Source organism: Bufo gargarizans, chromosome 2 (genome assembly GCF_014858855.1).
Source record: "Bufo gargarizans isolate SCDJY-AF-19 chromosome 2, ASM1485885v1, whole genome shotgun sequence".
Classification (NCBI taxonomy): Eukaryota; Metazoa; Chordata; class Amphibia; order Anura; family Bufonidae; genus Bufo; species Bufo gargarizans.
The window spans coordinates 241,159,686-241,170,016 of NC_058081.1; positions in this window are offsets into that span (position 1 = coordinate 241,159,686).

Genomic DNA, 10,331 nt, shown 5'->3' on the forward strand with positions numbered 1-10,331 from the left:
GGGGACAAAGTCCCAAAAAAGAAGAGTGTTAGTCACAAAATTCCTTTGGAGTAAACCAATAAAGGAGTTTTTAGAGTAACTACCGGGCGCCAACAGGGGAAAAGTTAGAAGTGGAGGAGATAATTAATGGTTACTAGGAGATAGTGGAAGGCTGCCTCAGATGGTTAGATATGTAACAAGCAGAAACATATCATCATGATTAAGGATAGGGGGAAAAAAAGGGGGGGCTAACCACCGCGTGGGCGCCAATCCACAAGAAATACTTAGGTCAAATTAGTATTCTAGATCCATGGGTCTACAATGAACAAAGTATAGAAATTGAGATCCATGCAATAGAAATCCAATAGTGGAGGTAATGCTAGAGATAAAATCTAATTAAGTTGGAGGTTCTCTATGATCAGAGTGGATAGGCGCTGAAGAGGCTTGCGCCACTCTCTAGATCTGGATCCACGTGCCCAGTTTTAGACCATCAGTTATTGCTCGACATTAGGGTAAAATAATTGATCAAGCTAAAATAACAATATTAAAATAAACGTGCAGATGCGTATTAAATAACTCACTTCACACGGGGAGATAGTCTATGGGATAAAGCTCAAGACACCCATAGGCTAAACTCCCCCGCCAGGATCGCTTGTAGTATCACAGGAATAACCGCAGCAACCATAGATGGTACTTCTGGAAAATTAACCCTTTATTGGAATCAAGGCTCGACGCGTTTACACAAACACCCCTTTCCTCAGGAGCAAATAATATGCATTAAAACATAAGACATCTTCTCTGAACTCCCATAGAACTGAATGGAGCTTGCTGGGAGTTGTAGTTTCACAACAGCTGAAGTGCCGAAGGTTGCTGATCCCTGCACTAGACCACATTGGAATGTCTTCTTGCATGTCTATTACCCTACCCATGATGTTTTTTTTTGCTGCCAAAGCGCCAGCCTCAGATGTTAGCTGAAGCTCTATGGAAAATATGAAGCGCTGAACACACAAGTTTATTTTTTTTTGTCTATCTTGCTTCTTTTCAGAAACTTAGCATGATGTAGCTCTCGGCTTTTTTCAGTTTTCACATCACTTTCTATGTAGGGAAAAACATGATCAATAAAATGCTAGCAGTAAAACGCACTGGCCCAAATTATTAATGTTTCTAGGCCTAAAATATAAAAAGCAGCGCAATTTAGTGCAACTAGGGTTTCTACAATTTTTTTCATACTTGGTCGAAAAGGGTCGGGGAGCTTGTGGGGCATGGTAGAAGATGCACTAAAATTGTGCCACAATTTTGGAGTAAAATTCTGTCTTAAAGTAAGCAAACTAATCTATAGAGTTGGGCTCATGCACATGCCCGTAGCCTGTTTTACAGTCCACAAATAGCGGATCCACATATTGATTGTGTGTGTGTTCCGCATTTTGCAGAACAGAACATCCTGCCCTCTATAGAACTGTCCTATCCTTGTTCATAATAGGACATGTTCTATCTTTTGCAGGGCCGCAGAACGGACATACGGATGCAAAAATAATTGCCTGCAGCTATGGCTTTGTTTAGCTGTGAAAAAAATGTCAAATCCACGTGTGTAAAGACCCTTAAAAGGGGGTTTCAACTGTTCTTAGGATAGGTCATCAATATCAGATCAACATGGGTCTGTCTCCTGGTCCTCTCCTCCTCCTCCTTCAGAGAAAACCTGTGCTGGGGTGATGGAGGCCTGGTTAATAGTGTGCGCATGCGCCGGGCTGATGCTGCCATCTTTCTGGAGGGCACATGGGGGGGAAGAATCTGGGGAACCCAATCCTAGCACCGGAGACTTTCTCCCTCCTCTCTTTACATGAGCATTTTTTGTGATCAGAGACAGATTGTCACCAGCGCTTGATTTAAGCATTAACTTGGGCTGAAGTGCCGCCGTGAAGAAATCAGTGCTCCAGCCCAAGGCCCCTTAGTGACCGCTGTAAAAACGCGTATGGGTGGTCACTAAGGGGTTAAGTGTGCCTATAAAAGGAATGTAACATCAGAAAATGACAAATTGTTTAAATCATGTTTTTGTTAAAAAAATAAAATCCTGCACACTGAAAATCACACTGATCACTAAGCCTAATAATAGACGCCACTTCTTGATCTGTACAGATCACTTTACCGCAGTTATCTGCTAATCATTACAGGGAGGATTGGAATGACACCACCTATATACACAGATAACACAGGATCTAGCTTTCACAATAGATGATAATACAATTTATCTACTCGCTCCTGACGTATGCACAGGTCACATAGCATACCTAGAAAATTTCCACATAAGTCCATGAGGTCCCCTCCTGTCCATTGTGTATGGCCCCTGTGGTTGTTGTAAAGCAGTTCTCTAAATGCTGTTAAGAACAGCTGAGGCAAGATGGCAGCCCCCCATAATCATGTTCAGGAAATAGAATAAAAATAATAGTCAGTCCTAGCGATATGCCCCCCAGTGTCCAAGATGGGAATACCACTTTAAGTAAACAGAAGACTGAGAGCACAAGTCTAAGGCACAAAATTGGCCACTTTAGAGCTATTATTATATTCTATTTTTTTTTTTTTAAATCAGATATTTTTATTTGATTTTCACAAGCATATTGAGAACAAAGGTAACCCAACCTACCCTCCCACCTCCCTCCCCTCCGAGTCTCGTGACCAGTTGAGTCCAGAGTCCGCGGATCGTGCAATAAGTCCGGCAGTAGATCCTCATACATATGCCATGCATATATCGTTTTCCATATTCCAGGTCATACAACACATGTCCATCTCATACTCATATATATCCCGTCAGCATTTATCATCCAATCACTCCATACTCATATCGTCCTTGCTCTTAGTAACTAGAAACATCCAGACTATACTTTACAGCATAACTGACCTATGGGCTAAATACTCCACAGGAAAACCACACTGTCTCAAACTTCTTTATGGACCCTCTCTTCTGATAGACGTACTTCTCCATTCGAACCAGATTGTGTACCCTAGCCTCTAGTTCCCTCACCATCGCTGGCAGTATATCTATCCAGTGTAAAGCTATGCTTTTTCTAGCTTGATATAGTACCCGTCCAATAGCCAGCTTCTTTTTTGCCATGCCTGGCAATATCTCAAAATATCCTAATACACATATCAAGGGTGTAACGCCAAGGCATACTTCAAACACAGTGTTTATCATTTCAATGACCCCTGTCCAATACCGCCTCAGTCTTGGACAATTCCACATGAGATGAATCAAGTCTGCATTGGATATATCGCATCTTGGGCAGCGGTCATTGTCCCTATACCTCATTTTTTTCAAGACCACAGGCGTTCTATAAACCCTATGTAGTAAGTACAATTGGGAGACTCTCTGCGCTTCACTAACAGCTAGCGACGGGCAATCCTCTAACACTTTTTCCCACTGTTCCTCAGTGAGGTCCGATATGTCCGACTTCCACTTGGCAAATAGTTGTAAAGGTGTATTTTTAACTTGCATATCAATAAATGCACTGTAGTGAAGTGAAATAACACCACTAGTGGTACCACTTGTCGCTGTGAGGTCTATAATGCTGTGTTTTGGAGCAGGGGCAACTTTTTCAGACTTGTCTTGCGTTTTTATGGCGTGTCGGAGCTGCAGGTATAAATAAAAGAATTTCTTAGGGATATTAAATTCCTGTTGTAACTGTGCAAATTCTTTCAATATACCCTCCGAGTACAACTGGGTCATTCTATTCAGGTTATATGAATTCCACACCCGTAATTCCGCAAGTTTGTCCAACTCTTTGTACATATAGTTAGGCCAAATAGGGGTATACGCCGTATACCCAGTGATCTTTGTGACATCCCTGGCCTTCCACCACACCTTGTGAATGGTGTTCAGTACTCCATATCGTTCCCCCCTAATACGAAAGGTACCATCCTCCAGTGCAGACATCAAACGTGTCCGTCCTACAAGAAATCTCACTACTTTCCCTACCGTGTTCACTTTCTCTATATCTCCCCATCCTCTAATATGTTGCAGCTGACTCGACAGATAGTATAGCCACGGGTCCGGTAAGGAAGGCCAGACCTCCATTTGTTTTTGGTCGCCGTAGAGTGCCAAGTTTAATACGGGGAACCCCTTTCTTCCAAATTAAGTCCCTAAACAGGGCATTCACTTTATAGAAAAATCGAATCAGAACCCAGCAGGGAGCATTATGTAGGAGATACAGTAACTGGGGCATCAAAATAATTTTTATAAGGTTGGTCCTTCCTACCATGCAAAGCGGCAGCTTGATCCACGTGCTCACTTTATCTTTGAATCTGTTTAGTAATGGCGTCAGGTTTAGGCTTTCGTAATCCCTAGTATCAGGGGTTATTTGGACACCTAAATACTTAAAGGAAGTTACTATCGTTAGGCCCATGGCGTCCTCCGGGTTTGGGATATCTCCTTTAGCTAATGGCATTACTACAGACTTCGTCCAGTTAATACGGAGACCAGACAATGCTCCATAATCATTAATGGCTTCCTTAAGGGAGTTTCTCCAATCCTCCATGAACAGTAATAGATCGTCAGCATAGAGAGCGACTTTTTCAGTCAGTTCCCCATACTGAAAACCCCTCACCGAGCTCGCCTGTCTCAAAGCCTCCACCAAGGGCTCCACCGCCACCGCAAACAATAGCGGGGACAGGGGACACCCCTGTCTCGTCCCTCTATGTAAGTCAAAGGGGTCCGACAAGGCCCCATTGATTCGTAGCACAGCCTTTGGGGTTGCATACAAAAGTTGTACCCAATTAATGTATTGGCACCCAAAGCCCATCCTCTCCAGTACTAGCCATAAATATCGCCATTCCACACTGTCGAATGCCTTGGACCGCATCAAGAGATGCGACCACCGCACACGGTGTGAACCTGACTCGCCTGGATATTCATGAAAAGTCTTCTGACATTAACAGCAGTGGAGGCATTTGGCATAAAGCCCGCTTGGTCTGTATGAATAAGCATCGTAATGACCCGATTTAATCTATTCGCCATCACTTTCGCCAACAGTTTCACGTCAGTCTGCAGGAGCGAGATAGGTCTGTAGGAATCAGCTTCTTTGTCATCTTTACTGGGTTTCGGGATGAGCACAATGACAGCCTCACTCATTGAGGCAGGTAGGCGCCCCATTTCCTTCGCTTCCCTACAGACCTCCAGCAACTGTGGCAAAAGTATGGCCGAAAACCTCTTATACAATTCAGGTGGCAACCCATCTCTCCCTGGCGCCTTATTATTAGACATGGATCCCAAGGCCTCCTCCAGTTCCTTAACGGTTACTGGGGCATCTAACATGTCTCTATGTTCTCCCGACAGGGTACGCAGTGGCAGCTGTTGTAGAAACTCACGAATTTCTGCATCCGAGGCAGTTATCTTAGATTCATACAATGAGGAATAGAAGGATTGCATAATATGAACTATCATGTCAGGGTCGTCCCTTAGTATTCCCTCTGAGTCCCTAAGTGTCGCTATATATGATGTCTGCTGTTGGGCTTTAGAGATTAAAGCTAGCAATCTTCCCGCCTTTTCGCCCTCCTCGTAGTAGGACTGCTTTTGAAAGAATCTTCTATTCTTTGCGTTATGCAGTAATTTCTCATTTAACTTTCCTTGAGCCTCTTTCCACTGCGTCTCAGTGTCTGCTGTTGGAGCAGCAAGATGTGCTGCCTCCAAGAGCCCCACTGCGGTAGTCAGTTTTTGTACTGTTAGTTTAGTTTCGGTCTTTTTAGCATTGATATCCGCTATTAGTAGCCCTAGTTTTGTTTGGTCCTCTAGTAAGTGCGTTTCCTGGATGCAGCATATCACAGGGTAATGTTGCTTGACATTATCTAAAATAGCCCTTCGTTTAATACACTCCTTCACCCCTCTGGTATTCCAGCTAAGGAAACGGACTATCCCTGCCATAATATTATTTTAGTCATCAGATCAGTATAACGGATGTAGCCTAGGGAATCTACTATGAAAGGGCCCAATAAATTCCGCTTTCCATGTTTTAGGACTCTATCTGTAAAACTTTGAGAAATCATGATCACACCTCTCAGACTCTAACTATCAGAAATAGAAACCCCCCTCTTCCCTTCCCTTGTCGAACAAAGAACCAAACTATACCCTTCCCACTAAATCGGAAAGGGCACTTTAGCCACCACAACGGGGCCCCACTAAAAACACCTGTATTACCAGGCACGTGGGATACAAGTAACACCCGCCGTAGAGGCCAAGAACCTATAATAGGCCTATACTCCCCAGTACTAGGGTGGAGTCTGCAGTACCTATCTCTATAGGGAAAAACAGCAGCAACAACGAAAGAAAAACTCCCTCCCCCCTCTTTTCTTCAAAGTGCACGTTAAACTTAGCAAATATATGACATACACCTTCATCCTCCGCACCTCTTCACACGTATTGATTGAACCCCCATATAGTATACCTCCCCCATCATCACCCAGCTTTTAGACAGGAGACATTGCATTCTAAACATTTGACCCCCCTATAACAACAGTTTTACCATTCGCACTACCACCCATATCATCCAGCACATCACACATTCATATCAATGACTGTGCCATTTATCACCGCCTCTTCTGGTCATCAATTCCCTTCTGCCGCCAGCTGTCCCTCGTGCCGGTTCAGCCATTTCCTCGCCTCCTCCGGATTGTCGTGGAAAGTTGTAGACCCCAGTGCCACTATCCGCAGTTTGGCAGGGTACATCATGGAGTACGCAACCTTCAGGGATCGCAGTCGTTTCTTTATGTCTAGGAATTTCGCTCTCCGTCTTTGCACCTCTTGGGAAAAGTCCGGATATAGGGACACCTTGTTTCCGTCGATCGTGAGATCCTCCAACTCCCTGGCCTTCCTCAGGATAATGTCCCGGTCTCTGTAATGCAGCAACTTCACCAGCATGGGTCTCGGAGGCGCCCCCGGTGGCAGCGGTCTGGTGGGAACTCTATGAGCTCTCTCTATAGCAAAAAACTGTGTCAGCACCTCCACTCCAAACTGATTCTTGAACCAGGTTTCGAGAAATTCTGCCGGATGATTCCCCTCAGCTTTTCTCAGGGATGCCAACCATTCTAATGTTATTCCGGCGGGCCCGATTTTCCAGGTCGTCCTGTTTGGCAGCAATTACATCCACTCTCCTAGCGTGCTCTCTCAAATCCCTTCTCAGGGGGGGCATGTCTTCCACCGCGCCCATTCTGTCTTCCAGGGCCGTGGTGCGTTCTGCCAGTTTTCTCATGTCATGGCGGACAATGGTAACGTCCTCTTTTATGGCTCCCACCTTTTCAGTAAGAGTAGCTAGCGACTTGCTGCAGCCAGTGATGGCCGCCATCACATCTTTTACAGTGGGTTCATCCATATCAGACTCTGTAGCCCCCATAGTATTCGCATCTTTGTCAGGGCATAGTGGAGAAAACCTGTTGTTCTTGTCGATGCATTCCCCAGATGACCCCTCTAGTTCAGGATCAGGGTCCATTTATATGTCCCCCTTTACAGCCGCTTGCCTCTTTTGGGACCCTTTGCTCACCGCTCCTGCAGAGGACCTGGCAAATCTTTCCAGCCTGGCCGCAGCGTCCCGCTGTGTCTCCGCCACCCGGCATTGTCGGCCCGGGGTTGCTGCGCCAGCGCCATCTTGGGCCTCCCTTTCCACCACTCTCCCGTCCTTTTTCAGTTTCATCGTGCCAAAACGCAGCCGCCGGTACGATACAAAAGTCGGCGGTACACACAGGAGCCGATCCGGAGCCTTCCCCCACTGTTTGCTGAAGCTTTTTATGGGGTTTCAGGATAATAGGACACACGGTGCAGAGGAGCTCGGCTGGTGTGCTGCCGCTCACATGCTCCGCTTAGCTCCGCCCCCCTCACACCGTTATATTCTATTTTTTTATAGAAATGTACGATTTCATTAAAGTATATTACAAAAATGGTTAGTATCACTACCCCTATACATTACAAAAAAAACACATGACCGGTCAGCAAATTGGGGATCTGCAAAACACAGATGAAGCCCACATGCGAATGGGTCGCCCATTCTAGAAATACAAAACTGGCAAGAATAGGGGCCACGGAACAGAGCAACAGATGTGGACAGCACATAGTGTGCTGTCCGCATCTTTTGTGGTCCTCTTCAAGTGAATAGGTCCGCAACCAGTGCCGCAAAAAATGAGGCTTGGGTGCGGATCCAATGTTCATGTGAATGAGGCCTTACACTTTAAGTTCAGTTCTGTAAACCTGCAGCAGATCCAGGTATTGAGGCTGCATTATAGCCACCTGCTACTGGCACACTAATTTTTGTATGTTTTTATTCATTTTTTTTTTGTTTGTGAAAAAAAAAAAATGCCATGAAATTCATGTTTTACAATAATTTTTTAGTTCAGCTTTTTTAGTCTTTTTTTTTTTACTTTTTTCCTATAGAAAAGTCTATAGAAAAAATAACTGAAAATGCCACACCCAGAGCATGCTGAGAATTAACCACAAAAAAAATTATGAAAAAAATAAATATATGTTTTAGGGCCTTTAATAATTTCCTACTGGCCAGCATGAAAAAAATGGCCACAGCATTTTTTTTTTTTTTTTTACACTAAATGTATGTATGCACATTACTTATATTGTACACAGTGCATATAATCGGACACATTCACTTTTTCACATTTAGTTATGTTGCGGCCTTGTGCTAAAATAAAATAAATCAAGTTTTCCCCGCTCAATCTGCACTCAATACCCAAAAATAATCAAGTGAAAACAGAATTTTAGAAATTTTAGCAAATTTATTAAAAGGAAAAAAGGCAAATTTCATATGGATATAAGAATGTAGACCCTTTGCTATGACTCCTGAAATTTAGCTGTAGGGGCCTCCCATTTCTCTTGATCATCCTGGAGATGTTTCTACGTCTCAGTTGGAGTCCACCTGTGGTAATTCAGTTGCTTGGGTATGATTTGGAAAGACACTCCCCTGTCTATATGAGGTCTCACAGCTGACAATGCACATCAGAATAAAAACCAACCCATGAGGAGAAAAGAACGGCCTGTAGAGCTCAGAGACAGGATTGTGTGGAGGCACAGATGAAGGGTAAAAAAAATAATATATATATATATTTTTTTTTATAAAAAAAAAAAAAAAAAAAAAGTATGCTGCAAGGAGCTGACCACCCAACCAAATTTAAGTGATCCAGGGGAAAAGGGAATCTGGGCTCTATGGTAGATTGCCAAGAAAGAAGCTGATCCTCAGTAAAAGGCACATAAAAATTAGCAAAAGCACCAAAAAAAAATCACCTAAGGGACTCTCAGAAGAAACAAGATTCTTTCGTCTGATTAAAGGATAACTGTCACATTTAGACCCCAATTTCAATTTTCATATATGTAGTTACTAATAACATGATATTCCAAAATCAGTTACTATTAGACTGACTTACCCCATATTTAATAAGATTCAGCCCTTAGCAACCAGTCTGCATAAAACTGCAATTTCACTATTCAGTTAAGATGGCCGCCACTGCCCTCACCCTGAGGCTAATCCCGCCTGCCCTCACTAGCCAGTAACAATAGCCCCCAAAAGTGTCAGTAACCAGAGCCCTCCCCCCCTAAAGGGTGAATCTCCTGCAGCACAAAGGGGTCCTCTTACCACACATTGCTTTCATTTATACACTAAGCAGATGGCAGATCTCCCTTCCCTGCTCTGCGCTGCTCCAACTCTACTTCTCCAGCTCTGCTGAGTGAGGGAGCGTCTGCCAAGCGCAGGGACAGGGAGAAGTGCACACAGCCCAGGCACTGTTATCAGCTGCTGGGGAGGACCTGGCTTTCATCATTTACTTACAGTCCCTGGCTGTCTGTAATCTGACCCTGCACGCAGCGTGCTTCTGCGTCCTCCGTCCTTCAACACATAGACGGACCATGCCTAGCAACCCTATTTTAAGCACAGGTAAAAGTAGGCAGTACAGGGAACAAAAACTGTGAAATTAAGGGGTAATTGAATACACAGTGAAAAGTTGAAATAGGGCCACCCAGGAGATATTAATCACCACTTACTCAAAAAATCACCAATACTAAAAAAAAATAAAAAAATACAACAGTTATCCTTTAAACTTTTTTGGCCTCAATTCTAAGCATCATGCCTGGAGGTAAGGCTACTTTCACACTAGCGTTCGGGGCTCCGCTTGTGAGTTCTGTTTGAAGGCTCTCACAAGCGGCCCCGAACGGATCCGTCCTGCCCTAATGCATTCTGAGTGGATGTGGATGCGGATCCGCTCAGAATGCATCAGTCTGGCACCGTTTGTCCTCCGCTCAGCAGGCTTGCAACGTTCGGGTGTCCGCCTGGCCGTGCGGAGGCAAACGGATCCGTCCACTTAAAATGGAAGTCAATGGG